The sequence below is a fragment of the Hemiscyllium ocellatum genome, chromosome 9, assembly GCF_020745735.1.
Source record: "Hemiscyllium ocellatum isolate sHemOce1 chromosome 9, sHemOce1.pat.X.cur, whole genome shotgun sequence".
In the NCBI taxonomy this organism is placed as follows: Eukaryota; Metazoa; Chordata; class Chondrichthyes; order Orectolobiformes; family Hemiscylliidae; genus Hemiscyllium; species Hemiscyllium ocellatum.
In genome coordinates, this window is record NC_083409.1 from 16,339,943 (window position 1) to 16,361,011 (window position 21,069).

The following is a 21,069-nucleotide window of genomic DNA, read 5'->3' on the forward strand; positions in this document are numbered from 1 at the left end:
TCTGAGGAGCAGGATAATCAATGCTTTTGGCATAAGCTCTTCATTAGGAATGGAAGGAAGGCCAACCTCTCCCAAAGGCAGCAACAGGCTGGGTCAAAGGGGCATCAAGAGTAAGCATGGGGAGGTTGAGGGTGACAGAAGGAGGGGGTTGGTTGGCAGGTTGTTATTCAGAGTCAGGTCCCAGAGTATCAGTCCTTCTGACACTCCCCTTTTTATCTGTCAGCCGGGGCTCCCTGATTGGACAAGGTTAACAGCCCATCAAGGAACTTATATTTTATTGAAAAAAAAACATTTATTGAACAAGGAGCACAAGAGCTAAACGAGACAAGATAAAATGAATGGTTTCATTATGAACATCACAAATGAGATTTGGGAAATAAGATGTTCATTCTGGGTGATGGGAATCTGGAATGGACTGTCACAGACTCCACAGTGTGGAAACAGGCCATTTGGCCCAACAAGCCAACACCAACCCTCTGAAGACAGACTCCCTGAGACTCATTCCCCTACCCTTTTACTCAACAATTCCCCTGACTGACAGATTCTTGATCACTGTGGCAATTTTAGAATGGCCAATTCACATAACCTGCTCATCTTTGGATTGTGGGAGGGAACTGGAGCACACGGAGGAAACCCACACAGACACAGGGGGAGCGTGCAAACTCCACAAAGACAGTCACCTCAGACTGGAATCGAACCCAGGTCCTTGGTGCTGTGAGGCAGTAGTGCTAACCACTGAGCCACCATACTGTACATGAAAGAACAGGAGCTTTTATTAAACTCTTTGAGCCTGACGTGATATGAATTATAAACACACAACCCTCTGCCAGGGAAGGTAGTGAAGGCTTGAAACCTTACAACATTTAAATATCATAACATGCAAGGATTTGGGATAAGTGCAGGAACTTGGGATTAGAGTCCCTTTAGCAGTAGTTATGCCAGGGCAGACTCAATGGGCCAAAGGGCCTTTTCTGTGCTGTATCAATCTACGCTCCAAGCTGAGAGGGTGGTACAGGTTAATGGTGACTATATTAGACAGTTCCAAGATGGCAAATCAATGATCAAGGGTCAGAGGAAATGGCTCAACCTTCAGTGAAGGCCCAAGTAAGTGCTTGGGAGGAGGGTCAAGGTCATTGGAGACTGAGCGAGAGCACAGGGTGCTGCCTGGCATCTCCAGGGATTGTTGTGAGGCATGTGGTGACAAGAGGGGAGTGTGTAGGGAGGAAGTGCAGTTTCAGTTGAAATGCAACCTTTGTCGGTAACAGCATGATCTTCAGCACCAGGGGGTGTCCCTGACTGTGTCAGGCTCACTGGCTGCTCTCTGTGTGATTCCACACAGCCACCAATGTGGTCACAACGCAAGATATTGCTCTTGTCTACACTACTGTCTACACCACCATCTGCAACTACCGTTTGGACCTTCTGTCTACAACACCATCTGCTCCCACCATCTGCACCCTCGGTCTGCACCACCGTCTGTACCCACTATCTGCACCCAGTATCCACAGCCACTGTCTAGTCCCTCTGTTTGCACCCACCATCTACACCCACTGTCTACACTGCTGTCTGCACCCTCCATCTACACCTCCCATCTTTCTGCTGCTGTAAAATAGTATCCAATGATTCCATTGAGATTACTGCACCTGAAGCCCGAATTCTAGAACTGGCAATGATTGTCTTCTAACTCTGACCTACAAAGCCTGTGTTCCATGTAATGGAAAATTAACAAAATTAACATTTACTCTGAAATCCATTTACTCTGAAACCTGAAAGACAGTGCTTGACCAAAATTAAAACTCTCTGACACTTTGCTGAAGTATGCAGTCGAGGGACAGCTTCTCTCTGAGGAACTTTGTAAATATTCAACAAGAGAAAAATATAAGAACAGTCTGTCCACAACAAGGGAATGAAAAGAATAACAACTCAAATCTTCACAGTCTTTGTCCTTGAGAGTGTGATAAGAAACAGGATAAGGAGAATATCTGAATTATGCTCAGGCCCCTTGCACAAGGCATTTTTGTCAAGTGCATGTGGTCCCCCTGCAATGCAGAGGTTAAAAAAAATTAATAAAGCTCTTTTTGGTTGCTCTTGCTAATAGCTAAGTCGAGTCAATTTAATTTCCACGACATTCCACAATGGGCTGAGTAATATTAATGACTGAATGCTATTTGATTTCTGTGATGGCAGGACTGACGTATAAGAAGAGGTTGAGTTGGTGAGGATTGTGTTCACTGGAGGTTAGAAGGATGAAGGAAGGGAATCTTGGAGACAGCTGTAAAATTGGAACAGGATGTGAGACAAGTCAAATGGAGTAAGGATGTTCCCAATGGTGGGGAAGTCCAGAACCAGGTTCATAGTTTAAGGTTAAGAGGTAAACTCTATAGGACAGAGATGAGGAAAAATGTCTTCACCCAGAGAGTGGTGAGCCTGTGGAATTCTCTGTCACAGAAAGTGGTTGAGGCCAAAACATTATGTTTTCAAGAAGGAGGTAGAGACAGCTCTTGTGGCGAAGGAACCAAGGCATACGGGGTAGGGAGGGATTACAGTAATGTGCTCCATGATCAGCCACAATCATATTGAGAGGCAGAGCAGGCTGGAGGGGCCGATGGCCTACTCCTGCTCCTATCCTCTATGTTTCTACATTGCGTAAAATAGATTGCCAGGTGGAGGGCACTCTGTCAGATGGGTAAGTATCCATTCACAGATACCCCCCACACCACTCCCCTTCCATTTTAATTGGGTCCACTCCCTCTCTTCCTATGTCTTTGTTATCTGACCAGTGACCACACCTCCCCTTCACCACCCCGGCAGGGAGCTGTGCTTATAACCCATCCTTTGTTTTAATTTGCTAACTGGGTGATGTGGCGGTGGGGCTTTCAAAAACAGGAATCCCTTGAGCTGATTTTGTTGTGTGCCTCCCTCAATATGGGCGACACAGCACTGCTGCCTCACAGAGCCAGGGAGCCAGGTTCGAGAGTCACACAGCACAGAAATAGGCCCTTCGGCCCACCAAGTCTATGCCAACCACCACACACTAAACTACACTAATCCCATTTACTCGCAGTTGTCTGGAGCCTACTGTCTCCTGGAAATAAAAGTGCTCTTCCAAATGTATTTTAAAGGTTGTGAGATTTTCAGCCTGCACCACCCTCTCAGGCAGCATGTTCCACATAGCTACCACACACTGGGTCAAAACATACTTTCTCCTTAATCTTATGACCCCTGGTCTTAAACAGGTCTGGGTGAGGAGCGGAGGCTGCAGAACAGTGTGAGAGGTCAGGAGTGGAGAGAGGGAGAACAGTGTGAGGGTGAGGAATGGAGGCTGGAGCAGGAAGATGCTTGTGTTCTGGAAAGCAGCACAAATAGGGAAGAGATCCAAGAGCTGGTGGGAATAGTCTCCATGCTTCCTAACAGTAGCTTTATGGTGGGAAAGAGAATAAATCAGGGGATAATGAGGGCCTGTAACAAAGGCTGCTCATTCATTACAAATGACTTTAATCCTCGTCGATTATTATAGTCAGATTTTTCTTTTTCATTCATTGACTGGATGAGGGTGTCACTGACTAGGACAGCATTTATTGCCCACCCCTAATTGCCCCAGAGGGCAGTTAACAGTCATCCACATTGCTGTGGGATTGGATTCTCATGTAGGCCAGACCAGGGAAGGATGGCAGTTCCTTCCCTAAAGGACGTTAGTAAACCAGATGGGTTTTCCTGACAAACAACAGGGATTCATGGTCATTGTTAGATTCTTAATTGCAGACTTTTTAATTGAATTTAAATTCCCCCGTCTGCCATGGTGGGATTTGAGCCTGTGTCCCCAGAACCATATCTGGGTCTCTGTGCATTAATCACAGAAGGTTAGTTTGTAGGTACAGCAAGTCATCGGGAAAGCTCATAGAGCATTATGGTGTGTTGTGAGGAGAAACTGAATGCAAGGCTTCATTGAAACAAGCAAGATCCTGAGGGGCCTTGACCGGGTGGATGTGGAAAGGATGTTTCCTCTTGTGGGAGAATCCAGAACTAGGGATCACAGTTTAAAATTAAGGGAGAGTCCAATCAAAACAGAGATTCAGAAACACGTTTTTCCTCTCAGACTTGTCAGTCTTTGGAATTCCCTTCCTTAAAAGGCAGTGGATGCAGAATTGAGAACCCATCCAGTGTGGAAACAGGCCCTTCAGCCCAACAAGTCCACACAAACCCTCCGAAGAGTAACTAATCCAGACCGATTTCCCGACCCTATATTTACCCTAGGAAGAGGTAGATAGATTCTTCATGACTGAAGGGATGGTACATTATCGGAGAATGTAGAGTTGATGTTAAAACCAGATCAACTACGATCTTATTGAATAGGGGAGCAGGTTCAAAGGGCCGAGTGGCCTACTTTTGTTCCTTGCCCATATGTTGCCTCACACACCTTCGCACAAGCAAAGACTGCCACTCGTATTTTCTACCTGCAGATTAAGCTGCTTGTGCAATAGGCCTCATCGGCACAGTGTTTGCTCCAGCCTTTCACTGTGAGGTGAAAGATAATGGTCCCATAATCAATCCATTAACTCTGTGAGTTGGTTTATTTAAAACAATAAAATAAATTACAAGTCATGAAACAGACATTACAGCAAGCAATAATAGGCAGCGCGATGGCTCAGTGGTTAGCACTGCTGCCTCACTGTGCCAGGGAACTGCCTCAGGTGGGTTTGTGTGGAGTCTGCACATTCTCCCTGTGTCTGCGTGGACTTTCCCTGGGTGCTCTGGTTTCCTCCCACAGTCTAAAGATCTGCAGTCTCGATAAATTGGCCATGCTAAATTGCCCAGAGTGTACAGCAATGTGCAGGCTTGGTGGAGTAGCCATTGGAACATACAGAGATAGGATAGGGGTCGAGATAGAATGACCTTCGGAGGGGAGGTATGGAGTCAATGGGCTGAATGGCCGACTTCCACACTATAGGGATTCTGTGTTACAAATGCAAGTTCCTTCTTTCCATTCTAGCCCTGAAGCATGTGGTTCTGTGTCATATCCACTCAAGAGATGGCAACCCTTTGAAGACAGGAGCAGCCCCTATTTTTTTGGAAAGTACTTCTTCCACTCTGTGTCCTTCACAGCCTTGTAGACAGCAACAATGAGATCGGGAAATAACCCAAAGCTATAATCTTCTGGGCTCTTCATTAAACTGTGGAACCTGAAAAGTACAATTAATGTCCAAGTCAATGAAGATATTTCTCAGCAATCCCTAAATGCTGAGGTTTAGTACTCAGCAGGCCCCAGGAGTCAAAATAACTGAGTAGATCATTGCTCTGAATTGCTCATAAATTACCCCTTCACATTTCTGGAGGCTTTGATCAGAAAGATTGCTTACCCCTCTCCAATATACAGCTTACAATCAGCTCCAACTCCCAACCATCCAGCTGAGAGCAGAGCCCTGTACAAACTAGAACCTGGTCAGTGGGAGCACTGTCACCTCTGTCTCATAAGCTTTGGGGAGTCTATTTTGATCATAGAGTCCTTCAGCACTGGAGGCTGTTCAGAGCATGTTCCCCAGACTGATCCCAGGGATGAAAGGGCTGTCCCATGAGGTGCAGTTAAAGAGCTTGGGCTTGTACTCACTGGAGTTCAAAAGAATGAGGAGGGATCTGGTGGAGGGATAGAAAATGTGAAAGAGGATTGATAAGGAGGACGTTGAATAGATGCTCCCCCTTGTGGGACAGTCTGGAACAAGAGGTCATCGATATGGAGTGAGAGGCTGTAGGTTCAGAACTGAGATGAGGAGAAACTACTTCTCCCAGAGGGTTGTGAATCTGTGAAACTCAATGCCCCAGAGTGCAGTGGAGGCAGAATCAATCAACAGGCTCAAGAACGATGTGTTTCTGATGAAAAGTGAGATAAAGAGCGATGGGGAGCAGGCAGGAGAGTGGAGTTGAGACCAGGATAAGATCAGCCACAGTCATGTTAAATGGCGGAGAGGGATCGAAGGGCTGAATTGCCTCCTCCTGCTCCTAATTCCTATGTTGAGCACACAGTCAAGGCTGACACTGCAAACTGAGGGAGCTGTTGTCTTTCAGTGAGATAAAAAACAGAGGTCCTGCCACAATCTATCGAACTGTACTATCTCCTCCAGTGACAAATGCTGGAATTTGAATTCAAATCACAAAGCAAGCCTCATTAATGGTGACCACGATAATGATCCCTGAATGCTGTCCAGCCTCAGCCTTACCCAGTCTGGACCTCATGTGACTCCAGCCCCACAGCAATCTGGTTAACTCTAAGGTGCCTTCTGAGAGGCCACAGCAAGGCCAGCAGTTCAAGGGCAATTAGTCTTGGGTAACAAATGCTGATCGATGCCAGTGACACCCACCTCCCAGAAAACAGAATGCAGCAGAGATTGGTGTCAGCCACAATTGTCAGATCAGACTCCCAATGAGATGGGGAGATGGTTAACAATGTATTCAGCTCAGTATGGAGCAGGTCCCCACTTGTTAGCACATCGTCGCTGATAAAATAAGTGAGAGAAAACAGAAAACTGAAGGCGAGAACACTCGAATGTGGGAATATCATCGAGAATTCAGGCAACTGAAGGAAGATATGAAGAACTGCAAAGGAAGACAAAAAGGAAGCAAGAGTTACAGAAAAGTGATTGAGAAAGAGACCTGCAAGGGGTCACAAGAATAACACAAATGTTTTACACAAAAATTAGAAAATCATGGGGCTCCGGTGCAATGTGAGCCCTTTAAAAACAATCTGGGAATTCCATGAATGAGACTAAGGGAATGGCTGATATTTACAATAATTAGTTATGTCAGTCTTCACAGTCAAGGAACGGGATAATGCAGCTTCCTTGCCAGGGAGGTCCTGCCACAATTGAAGACTGGAATTTGCAAAACTTGATACATGCCAGAAAACAGCATTGGAAAGCGAGCAGCTCTAAAGGCTGACAGATCTTCAGGACCTCAGGGGTTTAAAGGGAGGGGGAGGGGGGGAGAAGTTTCAGAGGCTTTTCCCGTTAGGTTCCAAAGCAGCAACCATTCCTTTAATTTGGAAAATGTCTTGCTGTAACTTCACGGGTTCAAGAAAGATGAGAGCGGGAACCAAGGAAATTTTATCCTGGTCAATCTAACATCTCTTTTGAGGGTTTCATTGGAATCTATAATTAACAGCCGAGAGAATGAACATGTAGAGAATTGGAAATAGCCCACATAGATTTGTGATGGGTAAGTTCTGACTAATGAACCAAATGCATAAACTAAATAGTCGATAGGCCAGCAAGTTCAGAAGTACTTGATAATTTCCCGCAAAACAGTCTGCTGATCAAAATTAAAACCCATGGGATTGAAGATGAATGTTTGACTTGGTTTGGAGGCTGGTTTAGTGACAGACAACAGGGAAAGAAAGTGACATGTGGTGTTCCACAAGGAATCTGTGGTGAGGCCTTAACTACTTACTGTATGTAATAATGAGAATCAGTTCCACATTGACACAAAGACTGATGGAATAGTAAGCAGTGCAGATGGTCTTTTTGTTTAAAACTCACTCTGAGGACATCGGTGTTGCTATCTGGGCCAGCGTTTATTACACATTCTGTGTTGTCTTGTGAATCATGGAATCATCATACAGTGTAGAAGTTGGTCATTCAGCCCATCAAATCCACACCAACCCACCAAACAGCATCCCATCTGGACTGACTCCATTCCTGTACTGCAGCATTTCCTATGGCCAACCCACCCAGCCAACACATCCTTCGACACTATGTGCAATTTGGCATAGCTAATCCACCTAACCAACATATCTATGGACTGTGTGGAAGAAACCCACACAGGCATGGGGAAAATGTGCAACCTCCACACAGACAGTCATCCCAGGGTGAAATTGAACCCAAGTCCCTGGTGCTGTGAGGTAGCAGCACTGACCACTGAGCCACAATCCTACCCTTTGCAAGGTGGTGGTGAGCCGCCTTCTTGAACCACTGCAGTCCATGTGCTGTAGATACACCCACAATGCTCTTCGTGAAGGAATTTCAGGATTTTAATCCAGCGACACTGGAGGAACGGTAATACATTTTCAAATCAAGATTCTATGTGGATTGGAGGGGAACTTGTTTTTGGTCGTGTTTTGTGTCCTTCTACATGGAAATGATGTGGGTTTGGAAAGTGCTGTCTCAAGAGACTTGGTGTGAATTCCTGCAGTGCATCTTGTAGATGGTGCACACCGCTGTTACTGAGCATCAGTGGTGGAGGGAGTTTATGTTTATTGATGTGGTGCCAATCAAGCAGGCTGCTTTGTACTGGAAGATATCAAGCTTCTTGATCATTTTTGGAGCAGCACCCATCCAGGCAAGTGGGGAGTAACCCATCACAGTCCTATCCAGAACTTGACTGATCTTTTCTTAATTCATTTACTGGATTGGGCGTCACTTGCTATGTCAGCATTTATTGCCCAGAATCAAGTGGGGTGGCACAGCTTTATTGGTACAGGAACTATGAAAGCAACCACCCCAACACACACAAACGAAGTTGCATCAGGACATTATTCAAAAGGGCCACAACACACTGCAGCACACCAGAACTACAAAAAGAGGAAGAAGAACACCCATACAAGGTATTCACCAAAATCAGATACCTGCGCAATTTCATCAACAGATGCCTAAGGGAAAGACAATGAAATGAGGACATGCCACAACCCAAAGGACTGGCCACACTCCCATACATCAGGAGCATTTCTGAACTGACAACCAGACTGCTGCGACCACTAGGACTCAAAAGAGCACACAAACGAACAGCCACTCTCAGACAACAACTCACCAGGACAAAGGACCCGATACCCAGCATGAGCAAAACCAACGTAGTGTACAAAATCCCATGCAAGGACTGCACAAAACACTACATAGGACAAACAAGAAGACAGCTAACAACCCGCATTCATGAACACCAACTAGCCACGAAACGACACGACCAGCTATCCCTAGTAGCCATACACTCAGATGACAAACAACATGAATTTGATTGGGACAACACCACTATTATAGGGCAGGCCAAACAGAGAACAGCCAGGGAATTCCTAGAGGCATGGCACTCCTCCACAAATTCTATCAACAGACACATCGACCTAAACCCTATATACCGGCCACTGCAGCGAACAGCAACTGACAACCGGAAGCGGCAGATTCAAACCAGTATAAATGCCGGAGGAATCAGCACAGAAGCGCTTCACAGGAGGCTCCCAAGCACTGAAGATGTTGCCTAGAAAGGGGACGAAACGTTTGCAACAAAAACTCCCAGCTCGGCGAACAGAACCACAACAACGAGCACCCGAGCTACAAATCTTCTCACAAACTTTGAACTAGATTCTTAATCACAAGAGCCAAGTAATGTTCTGAGGGATCTGGGATCACCGTGGGGCAGCACGGTGGTACAGTGGTTAGCACTGCTGCCTCACAGCACCAGAATCCCAGGTTCGACTTTAGCCTCAGGTGACTGCCTTTTATGGAGTTTGCACATTCTCCCTGTGTCTGCATGGGTTTCCTCCGGGTGTTCCGGTCTCCTCCCACAGTCCAAAGATGTGCAGGTTAGGTGAATTGGTCACGCTAAATTGCCCATAGTCAGGGGTAAATATGGGGAATGAGTGTGGGTGGGTTACTCTTCGGAGGGTCGGTGTGGACTTGTTCAATGGAAGGGCCTGTTTACATACTGCAGGGAATCTAATCTAAATCCTGGCAATGTATGGAGTGGAATTTTAAATCCAAAAAGACTCTGGAGTTAAGAGTCTAATGACGACCATTGTTGGGGGAGAACCCCATCGGGCCCACTAATGTCCATCAGATTGCTGTCCTTGCCCATCCTGACTGACATATGACTCCAGACCCACAGCAACACAGAATCATAGAATCCCTACGGTATGGAAGAAGGCCATTCAGCCCATCAAGTACAAGCAGCATTTCACCCAGAACCAGCCCTCTCTCCTAACCCTACACTTCGATGGCCAATCCAGCTAACCTGCACATCTCTGGACTGAGAGAAGAAACTGAGGCACCCGGAGGAAACCCATTCAGACTCAGGGAGAACATACAAATTCAACACAGACAGTTGCCTGAAGGTGGAATCAAACCCAGGACCCTGGCGCTGTGAGGCAGTGATGCCAGCCACTGTGCCACCCATTCCTCATCTCTGATCAAAATGTCTAACCCCTTATTCCCAGACTGGGACTCTGCTTTAGAATCCCCAGGTAAGGGTTCACCCTTTCAAAATCTACCCTGTCAGGGCCCTGGAGAATTTTAAATGTTTCAGTGACATCTCATCCCAGCCTTCTGAATTCTAGGGAATCCTGACCCAGTCCCCTCTCTCAATCATTAGACAATTCCTCAGCCCGTCACATGAACTGGGCTGGGTTTGATCATCTCAGTTAGAGTTTCAAGGAGGGAAGGAGAAAGAAAGACTCTTTCTGCTTTGAATCGATGCTAAAAACTGAAAAAGCAGGAAAATATTGTCACTAAGTATTGTTCACATACTCTTACTTTACATCGAAGTGCTGGGTGAGGTTTCTTATGAATTTCAGGCCGTCACTGGTGGTGTCCTTATATTCTTTATTCTTGCCTTGTCTCTTGTTCATGTCATTTAGGAGAACGGAGTCAACCGAGAAGGAAATGAACAGCAGAGTTTGTTTTCTCTGTTGATTAAATTCTCCTTGTTTGCTCCCCTGAGCACCTGAATAAGGGGCGAAGCTTGTGTCTTATAATAAACCAATTGGATTATAACCTGGTGTCGTATGATTTTTGACCATGTCCTCTGATCACATTCAGATTATTCCCACAAGCACTGCATGTTCTTGCTTCTCCAGGTCAGCAGGTGGCGATCTTGACAATGGATTTGACAATGGTCTCCATCAGAGAGGACCCACCAATCAGGGACAGAGACCAGAGATTACAGGCCATGCTCTTGCTCCCCAGTCCCAGACCCGAGCACAACGGGCCCCCTGGAGTCCCGGGTACCGGTTGTTGCAAATAGTGCAACTGTTCCTTCTGATTTTTCCCAACTTCACCAGGTCTCCACAATCATTGAGATTCGTTAAATGCAACCTTTGCCAATGAAAGACCCTGACTGATGGGAAACAGACTGAAATGGGTCAATAATACAGTTTTGGGGAGTTACAGACACAGATTGCCAAGTGGAAATCAGATGCTGTGGCTCTAACAGAGATCGGGCGGGACTAGGGATTCCTGGATACAAGGTGTTCAGTAAAGATAGGAAAGAAGGAAAACTGCAGGAAGTGGTGGGATTGTTCTGGAGCCAGACAGGACTGACCAACATTAGGCCCTGAGATATGATGTAGATGAAGGGTGGACTGTGCCGGGCTTTAACTCACTGATACCGGAGTAAAACAGGAATTATCTATTTCACAAGAGAGTGAATGGAACTAACAAACCAGGTGCATGTGAAACATCCACCCCATCCCTGAGAGAGGGGGACAAGAACAGGGACATTCTCAGACAGAAAGGTTGCTAAAAATGGTATCACCCCGAGAGTGAAGGGTGGGGTAGGGATAGTGACAGCGACACTCCCCCAGAGAGTGGGGAAAGTAACATTGACACATTTAAAACTCTATTATCACAAACAAGAATTCAAACAGCCACCCACTCCGTCATACGGTGTTGAAGATGCACTGTCCTCATCAAAACATGTTTGCAAACCTCTTCACAACACGTAAGGGCAGAGAAACATTGAAAACTGTATTATCACGAGTGAGGGTCCATTTAAAACTTGGACCATGATGTTAAATGTTCTCAGCCGTAAACAACACTGGTGTGTTGATGTCATTATCTTATTAAACAATATTAAAACCTCAGCCAAACATTTTCCTGCAGACAGTGTATTTAAAATATCAAGAGGCTTTCCCCATTGTTGGTTTGATCAGTGACGTAGCAAGGAAGCAGCAGCTGCCCCATGAACTCCAACAAAAGAATGAGAACAGGCTCTTCATACGGAGCTGGCTCCCGAGAATCCAATTCAACAGCAGGGACCAAAGAACAAGGAACAATAGATGTGTGAGGCAATAGATAAAAGAAATGCTCGAGGCAAATATTTCACACAAAGGGAGTTGAGTGCCTGGAACACACTGTCAGAGGAAGGGGTGGAAGCAGACACAATAGAAGTATTCAAGAAATACCTGCTCTAATGCATGAATAGGTAGGGAATAGAGGAATATGAATCCTGTAGGTGAAGACAGTTTCAGTATGGAAGGGCAAAATGTATCAGCACAGGGTTGGAGGGCCGAAGGGCCTGTTCCTGTGCTGTATTAAATTCCCCCGCCCCTTGAACCTCTGTTCCCCAATAATTGACCCCTCCACCCTGGGGGAAAAAAAAGCCTCATATTCTCCACTCTACATATCCCATTCACAACTTTATAAACTTCGATCAGGACATGGAACATAGAACAATACAGCACAGAACAGGCCCTTCGGCCCACCATGTTGTGCCGAACATTTGTCCTAGCTTAAGCACCTATCCATGTACCCATCCAATTGTCGCTTAATGGTCACCAATGATTCTGACTCTGCCACTCCCACAGGCTGCGCATTCCATGCCCTCACCACTCTCTGGGTAAATAACCGACCCCTGACATCCCCCTATACTTTCCACCCTTCACCTTAAATTTATTTCCTCTTGTAACACTCTGTTGTACCCAGGGAAAAAGTCTCTGACTGTCTACTCTATCTATTCCCCAATCATCTTATAAACCTCTATCAAGTCATCCCCCATCCTTCACCGTTCCAATGAGAAAAGGCCTAGCATTCTCAACCTTTCCTCGTACGACCTTTTCTCCATTCCAGGCAACATCCGGGTAAATCTCCTTTGCACCCTCTCCAAAGCTTCCACATCTTTCCTCAAGTGAGGTGACCAGAACTGCACACAGTACTCCAAATGTGCCTTACCAAGGTCCTGTACAGCTGCAACATCACCTCACGACTCTTGAATTCAATCCCTCTGCTAATGAATGCGAATACAACATAAGCCTTCTTACAAGCTCCATCCACCTGAGTGGCAACCTTCAAAGAGCTATGAACATAGACCCCAAGATCCCTCTGCTCCTCTACCTTACTAAGAACCCTATTGTTAACCCTGTATTCAGCATTCTTATTTGTCCTTCCCAAATGGACAACCTCACCCTTGACAGGGTTGAATTCCATCTGCCACTCCTCAGCTCTGCATCATATCTAAGTCCCTTTGCAGCTGACAACATCCCTCCTCACTATCCACAACTCCACCATTCTTCGTATCATCTGCAAATTTACTGACCCACCCTTCAACTCCCTCTTCCAAATCATGAATAAAAATTACAAACAGCAGAGGACACGCCTCATTTTTCCGCATTCCAGTGAAAGCAAACCCAGTCTATCCAACCTTTCTTCAGGACTACTATCCGCCATACCAGACAATATCCTGATAAACATTTTCTGCATCGTCTTCAAAACATCCACATCCTTCTGGTAGTGTGGTGACCAGAACTGTATGCAATATTCCAAGTGTGGCCAAACTAATGTTCAATAAAGCTGCAGCATAACTTGTCTATCCTTATACTCAATGCCCCTTCCAATGAAGGCAAGCAGGTCATCAGCCTTTTTTACTGCCTTACCTCCCTGTGCTGCCACCTTCAGTGATCTGTGAACATATACACCCAGATCCCTCTGCATATCAATACTCCAAAGGATTCTGCCATTCACTGTATAATTCCCACCTGTACATCACCTTTCAAAATGCATCATCTCACATTTGTCTGGATTAAACTACATTTGCCATTTTTCTGTTCATGCATCCAACTGATCTAATATCCTGCTGTATCCTCTGACAATCCTTCTCATTATCTGCAACTCTACCAATATTTGTATCAACCATAAACTTACTAATTAGACCAGCTACGCTTTGCTCCAAATCATTTATGGAGATCATGAACAGGAGAGTTCCCACCGCTGATCCCCGTGGAATATCACTAGTCACAGCCCACCATTCTGAAAACCGTTCTTCCATTGCTACCCTTTGACTCCTGTGACTAATCTAGTTCTGTGTCCAATGCTGGGAACATTTTTGACAAGACACCTTGTCGCCAGCTCGTTACTGCAACTTGATCCAGTTCATTCAGAAAGAGGAAAAGGACAATGTGCAGATTGTTGAACAGGCCCCTACACCTGGGCCTGAGGCAGGAGCCCAAGCTCCAACACACTGGCCTCACTTCACACCAACCTTCACACAGTGCGGGGGCATGAACTCCGGCCATCAATCCCTCAGGGACTGGGACGGAGTGAGGGAACAGGGGCAATTGTAGAAGAGTCAATAAGGAGTAAAGCAAGATGGAGAGGGTGTGTTGGAAAGTGTTTAATGGAGGAAACATACTTTGTGATACCCAATACTGACATAGTCTACGTGTAGGGGGAGAAAGTGAAGACTGCAGATGCTGGAGATCAGAGCTGAAAATGTGTTGCTGGAAAAGTGCAGCAGGTCAGGCAGCATCCAAGGAGCAGGAGAATCGATGTTTCGGGCATGAGCCATTATTCAGGAATCTACGTGTATCACAGAATGAAAAAAAAGCACAATCTGAAGACAATCTAAAGTCACATCAATGTATTTCTTTTTGATATATCATAGCATGCAGGGCATTTTCATTGTGGCATCCTGATTCGAGAGCTGTACTCTCTAAGATTGAGCCAGTTGGATCCTCGCAGAGCCCCAGTTATTTGTAATGTTCAGTAATGTGGGGGTACCGATGGTGGACTGGGGAACACCTGACGAAGGAGCAGTGCTTCGAAAACTTGTGATTTCAAATGAACCTGTTAAGCTAGAGCCTGTTGTTGTGTGCCTTCTGACTTTGTATTGTGCGGGCACAGTGATCCAGCTGCCTTCCAGTAACTATAGAGTACTTGCAATGCAGCTGAGGAGTATGGGTAATGACTCCTTCCATTAGCCCGTGAACAAACCCGCAGTCATTCCAGTGGATTCCAGTGGGAATGACCTGTCAGTTGCTTCCCAGATATTACATGGTTCACCATCGCCATCTCCAGGACAATTTGGGAAGGGCAACAAATAACCGACACGTCAACGCCCACCCCATACCAGGAGAAATCAAAATAAATGGCATATAATTCAAATGATCAAACTGGTGAAGCTTGAATTCATCTCTTTGAAAGACTGGAGCCTTGCCCAGAAACAGAGCCTTGAAATGGGTGAACCTGGTTTGTCAGACTGCAAGGTGGTGAATCTGGTTTGTCAGACTGCAAGGTGGAGTGTCCTTCGGATTAGCAGTGGGATCAGCAAAAAAAATCATACGCAGAGATCTAACAAACAGCCATCAAAGCATGCCCCCAAAGTGCAAAGATCAGTATTTGAAGCTCCACGTCTCCATCTCTATCCTTCCTTGTTGCCCTTCCTCACTGTCCTGCAGAGGGCGGTAGTGAGCCATGAGTTTCTCGAAGAGGATCTGACAGAGGGACAAGGCCATGTCCTCGGCCTGAGCACAACTGCCTGACCTGCTGTGCTTTTTCAGCACCACACTTTTCGACTCCGAGCACAACTATCCCTCAGGAGAATGAGCTGTGGCACAAGAGGAAACGTGGGAGTGTTGGAAAGGCACCGGCAGCCTGGTCAGCCTGCAGAGGGGCAGAAACAGATTTGATGAATGAGCTGATATCCTTCCAAGCTGAGATGCAAACTCAGGCTTTCAGAGCCACACAGTTTACATTGTTACTGACCGTGGCTCCATGGACAATGTTCCTGCCTCATCGTCAAAATGGTCATCGGATTGAAAGCCACCTCAGAAATGAGAGAACAGAATCCAGGCCGAGACTGTGGTGCACTACTGAAAGTTGCACAGTCTCTGGCACCATCATTTGAGGCTCCACCACCACCACACCCCGACCACCCCCACCCCCACCTCAGGGGGCTCGACAAGATCCGATTCTGAAGAGATTCACTCGGGAGTCCTGCTCAATATTCAACTAGTGCCAACAAAACAGATTTGTTTTGTCATTCGTTTACTGTCTGTGGGACGTCACCATCTTGTCCGTGAATGTGACTGCTCTATGCTCACAGCTTTGAATATTCTGAGATGATTAAAAAAAAACTGCACCAACAAGAGTTCTTTCCTCATTATCATGTAAAAGGAGAGCAATTAGCAAGTGATAATGCACACTGAGCGTAAACACTGAAGCTTCAGCTGAAAGGCTTTTTGCACCATGTTAACCTGCTCCTTGGGCATATCCTTCCAATGTCCGAGATGGTTATCAGGCTGGGATGGAGGCTGACAGATCACATGGAGTCCTTCAGGCAAGGTACACAAGGGCACAGTCCAGGCTTGTTGCAAATCTTGAAGGGCTGGGAGATTCTCTGTGGCAGTTTCTCGTGCACATCCTCCATGGAATTATCACAGATTTTACTGAAATGGAATTAACTCAGAGAGGGGAAGGAAATGGGAAGAATTAACCAGAGAAGGGTGAGCATCAAGAGAGGTGGGAGTGTGTGGAAAATTCAGTGCTATTAAAATTTCCAACTGGGTTTCACACGGAAAACTCAAATCGTTACCAGGATATAACAGGGAGAATCCTCACTGACATAAACAGGCTGAGTGTCAGAAACCCTAAGCCTCCGGTGCCCGACTCTCTCTGAGGCATTACAGTTCATGTGTCAATAAGGGAGACTTGGTGACATGGGGTTATATTATAATCAATGACCGGAGAGGCACAGATTAAAGATAAATGGCCAAATGTTAAGAGGGAAGATAAGGAAACACATTTTGACCCGGAGGGTGGTGACAGTCTGGGGCTCACTCCCTGTAAGGGTGGTTGGGGCAGAAACTCTCCCATAACATTGACGTATTTCGATGTGAAACTGTGATGCCAAGGTATACAGGGCTACAGGCCGAATGCTGGAACATGGAATTAGAATGGTGAGGTGGTGGTTTTGACTGGGGCTTTGGCTCATTGGGCCAAAGGGCCTTGTTCTTGTAGACCTGTTGTAGATGTCTGACTCTGCCAGGACTCCAGCAATGTGGCTGACCCTTACCTGCCATTTGAAAGGCCGAGCAAGCCACTCAGTTTCAGGGCAGTTAGGGATGGAGAACAAATGCTGGTCTTGTCAGTGACACCCACATCCCAGGAAAGAATAAACAGCCTCAGTAACACGGTCACCTGAACCTGCAGGTTTTCATGCCCCACTCCAGAGACTGGAGCACTATCCTGAGGCTGGCAAAGGCAAAGATGATCGGTTAAACCACTGCCCTCTCAGGTCAATGTGAATGTAAGGGTTTTCTGATCATCTCAGACAAAATTCCCCCCCCCCCCCCAGTGTGCTGACCAATACTTCTCTTATCACCAATGGCATCAACACAAATACAAAAACAAAATACTGCAAATCTCAAATAGAAGCGCGATGTTGGAAAAACGGAACAGGTGCAGCCTCTGTGGGGAGAGGAGGAATTACCTTTTTGAGGTTCAGTGATGTTTTATCAAAAAAGCAGCACCATTTTATTTTATTCCATTTTAAGTTGTTTTATTTATTTTATTTAAATTTTGTTGATCAAATTTTAGCCCGCTTGATTGGCACCATTTCCACACACATCCATTCCCTCCACACCAACACTCAGTAACATCTGTGTGTTCTATTTACAAGATGCACGGCAATAAATTCATCAAAAGTCCTGAGGCAACACCTTCTAAACCCATGATTACTTGAATCAAGATGGACAGGAGCAGAAGATACAATGGGAACATCACCCCAGCAAGTTCCCTCTAAGCTATTCACCAGTTTAACTTGGAAATATCATCACTGGGTCAGAATTCTGGAATTCCCTTCCTCAGGACATTGTGGGTCTACCTACAGCACAGGACAAGTAGAGATGGACAGTAAAAAGGCTGGTAAAGGTAAGAGGAGGTGTGATTTGGGACCAGAAAGTGAGACTGTGATGTTTCAGTTATTCCTGGACATTGGTGTGATCACATCTCAAATACTGTATTGTGTGTAGTTTTGGTCTGCTTATTGAGGCTAGAATATAAATGCATTGGAGGTGGTTCAGAGGAGTTTTACCAGATTGATCCCTGGTATGAGTGGGCTGTGTGATGAGGAAGGATTGGAAAGGCTGGCCTTGTTCTCAGTGGGGTTTAGAAGAGTGAGGGGTTTTCCTGTCCCACTGTATTCTCCAACCCCCTATCTGCTTCCCTCATGTGTCATACCCTCCTGCCCCTGACTACACGAGGAATTGAACTGTTTAGTCTTGAGGCCTATAACTTCCTTCTGGAACTAATCCTCCAGGTCTCTCCGGCACTCCCTGATGTATCACTGCTTTTTCAATTCAGCCTTCATTCCAAACTCCCTGAGTGGGAGCTCCTGTAGTTTTATACATTCACTGCAGATGTATTTACCCTGAATCATTTCAATGCAATAAAGAAATGTTGATCTCACTTACAAATGAAAAATATCCATTCCTTCATTAGAGCAGTAATTGTCTTCAGTCTGTTTTGAAGTTTCAGTACTTTCCATTTATTAAACTTCCCTAATGGACATGTCCTGAAGCAGTCTATTTAGACAGTCCCTCAAACTAAACAAATCTCAGATTCCTATTTTCTTGTTTATCATTTTGTTTCATTCAAACCAAGTGCGTGTGCAGGCTCCCATCAGCTGAAGTGACGGTTCCAAATCAGGTTGGAAAAGCAAAGGTAGGCTCCTTCTCTGAGTTCAACAAACTACCACACTGACCAAACTTCCCAGCATTCCCCTCTGTGCTGGCTGCACTCAGTGCGAGCTGCTGTATATAGGCTGCCCTGTATTTATACTATTTCTGATTTATATCACTCCATTCTGTTGTCCTGTTGTTCAGGATATGGGTTAAGCTCACCCATTTCTCAATCAAAAGCTTCCTTCTTTCAGCCTGAGAGAGACTTTACATTTGCAAACAGGAAATATGACTTCAATGCTGGAATCTGTTCTCAGGATTGATGGGCTCGATGATTTGATTCAGTGAAATAACCTCGTCTAATCTCTTCAGGGGCTGACATTTCAGGTGTAACTCTTCTTCAGGAAGGTGGGATAGGTGTGAGGGGAGTTGCAGATAAAGGGGTGGGTTGGAGCAAGATGGTGAGGTGGGGATAGTTTGAGAAAAATAGAGAGTATGACCTGATTGGTCGATGGGAGAGATGAATCCAGAATCATCCCTCCCCTCGACCAACCAGGTCCTATCCTCTACCTGTCTCCACCTATCCCCATCTAACCACCCTGCCCCGCCACTCCCTTTAACTGCAGCTCCCCCAAACCCACCCATCCCACTTCCTGAAGAAGAGTTACACCCAAAACATCGACATCTCCACCTCCTGATGCTGCCTGACTTGCTGTGTTCTCCCAGCCTCCTGCTTGTCAACCTTGGATTCCAGCATTTGCAGTTTTTTTGTCTCTAATCTCTTCAGGGCTCAGGATGAGTGTGAGGAGATTGGGCTTTGATGGAACTACGCACAGAATGAAGTCAAAAGAAGCAAAGCAAGAAAGGCAAGTGGATCGAATACAAGAGAGCAAGTTGTGAGGGAAAACCAATTATTACCAGTTTGGCAATTACAAAGGAGAGAGTGACAACATTGAATTGCTTCTGGTGTCATCCTCTGTGCCCTAACATTTCACAGAGCCAGCTCCACATCCATCCATTGGCTTTGTCATTGAGAGTCAAGTTCCCTTCCCACAGCCCTTTTTAAAATGTCCTGTACCAGAGAGGCTGAGAATATTTCACCTTTTCTGGGAAGGATAGAGAAATATAGGATGTCAAGGAGCAGATTCTCTGTCTGACAGAAGGATGTGTGTAGTCTGTGGATTCTGGAGACAGATCACTGAGATATTCCTCACTCCCATCAACACCTGACTTTATTCTGACATCAGTTTCTATTCTTCATTATAAAGTACCCCCACCAGTTTCAGACTAGACATTTCACACCCAGCCCCCATTTCCTCACATTGGAATCAAGAACCAAACTTGCCCCATCTCAGGATTGCCCTCTGAATGTGGTGTCAGTGTGCTAATGCTGTGTTTGATGAAAGAGCCACAGTGGAATCTGGGACTGAATCCAAGGGGTTTCTGAGCCCCCAGCAGCCTCCCCGCTGTGTGAGATTCTGTTTGGATAAGATTTCAGCCCCATGGTTCCCACTGATACTAAAACCATGGAGTGAGATTGCTGGAGCCACGTGTGGACTGAGGAACACAACAGTCAGGACAATGAGCTGCTCTGGAATCCACCCTGAGCCCTGGGTGATCCTCACTGAGATGGCCCAGGGGCTACAGAATATGACAGCAGAAGGTTTATCATTGATGGTCCTCCCCAGCCGTGACTCCCAGATGCCCCCGGATTGAACATTCTCAATCTGACCCCATGGACACACGGGGCAATTCCATCCCATTTGAAGAGGAAAGAAAACCCAGGTCTAATTTATGGAATATGTATTTCTCAAACCCTGTAGAATTGTTATTCTGAGTAACAAGAGCCTGCTGGTCATATTCATAAATACAGGGTTCCCAATGGCACTGGCTCACAAACAATTGAGTTGAATTTCTTGGCCTAGGATCTTGTTGAGCCTAAGGGATGGGTGAGGGAATTTCCATCAGATTATTGTGTTCCCCAGTGTCCCTTCCTGCCTTCCTTCTTTTCTCCATTTATTGGGAAAGAATTCCGTGGGTGGCACGGTGGCAGTGGGTGGCACGGTGGCACAGTGGTTAGCACTGCTGCCTCACAGCGCCTGAGACCCGGGTTCAGTTCCCGACTCAGGCGACTGACTGTGTGGAGTTTGCACGTTCTCCTTGTGTCTGCGTGGGTTTCCTCCGGGTGCTCCGGTTTCCTCCCACAGTCCAAAGATGTGCAGGTCAGGTGAATTGGCCATGCTAAGTTGCCCGTAGTGTTAGTTAAGGGTAAATGTAGGGGTATGGGTGGGTTGCGCTTCGGCGGGTCGGTGTGGACTTGTTGGGCCGAAGGGCCTGTTTCCACACTGTAAGTAATCTAATCTAAAAAAAAATCTAAAAATTCCTTGGGGCCCTGCATTCCTTCTGAAAGAACCCCTTCTGGACACAGT

At 46.0% G+C, this 21,069-nt stretch overlaps 1 gene segment (V, D, J or C); it reads right to left on the reverse strand.

Moving 5' to 3' along the window:
- The window catches only part of LOC132818608 (Ig kappa chain V-V region MOPC 149-like), a gene marked incomplete at its 3' end in the record, with an annotated part of 322,978 nt that overhangs the window by 113,022 nt on the left and 188,887 nt on the right, over positions 1-21,069 (reverse strand).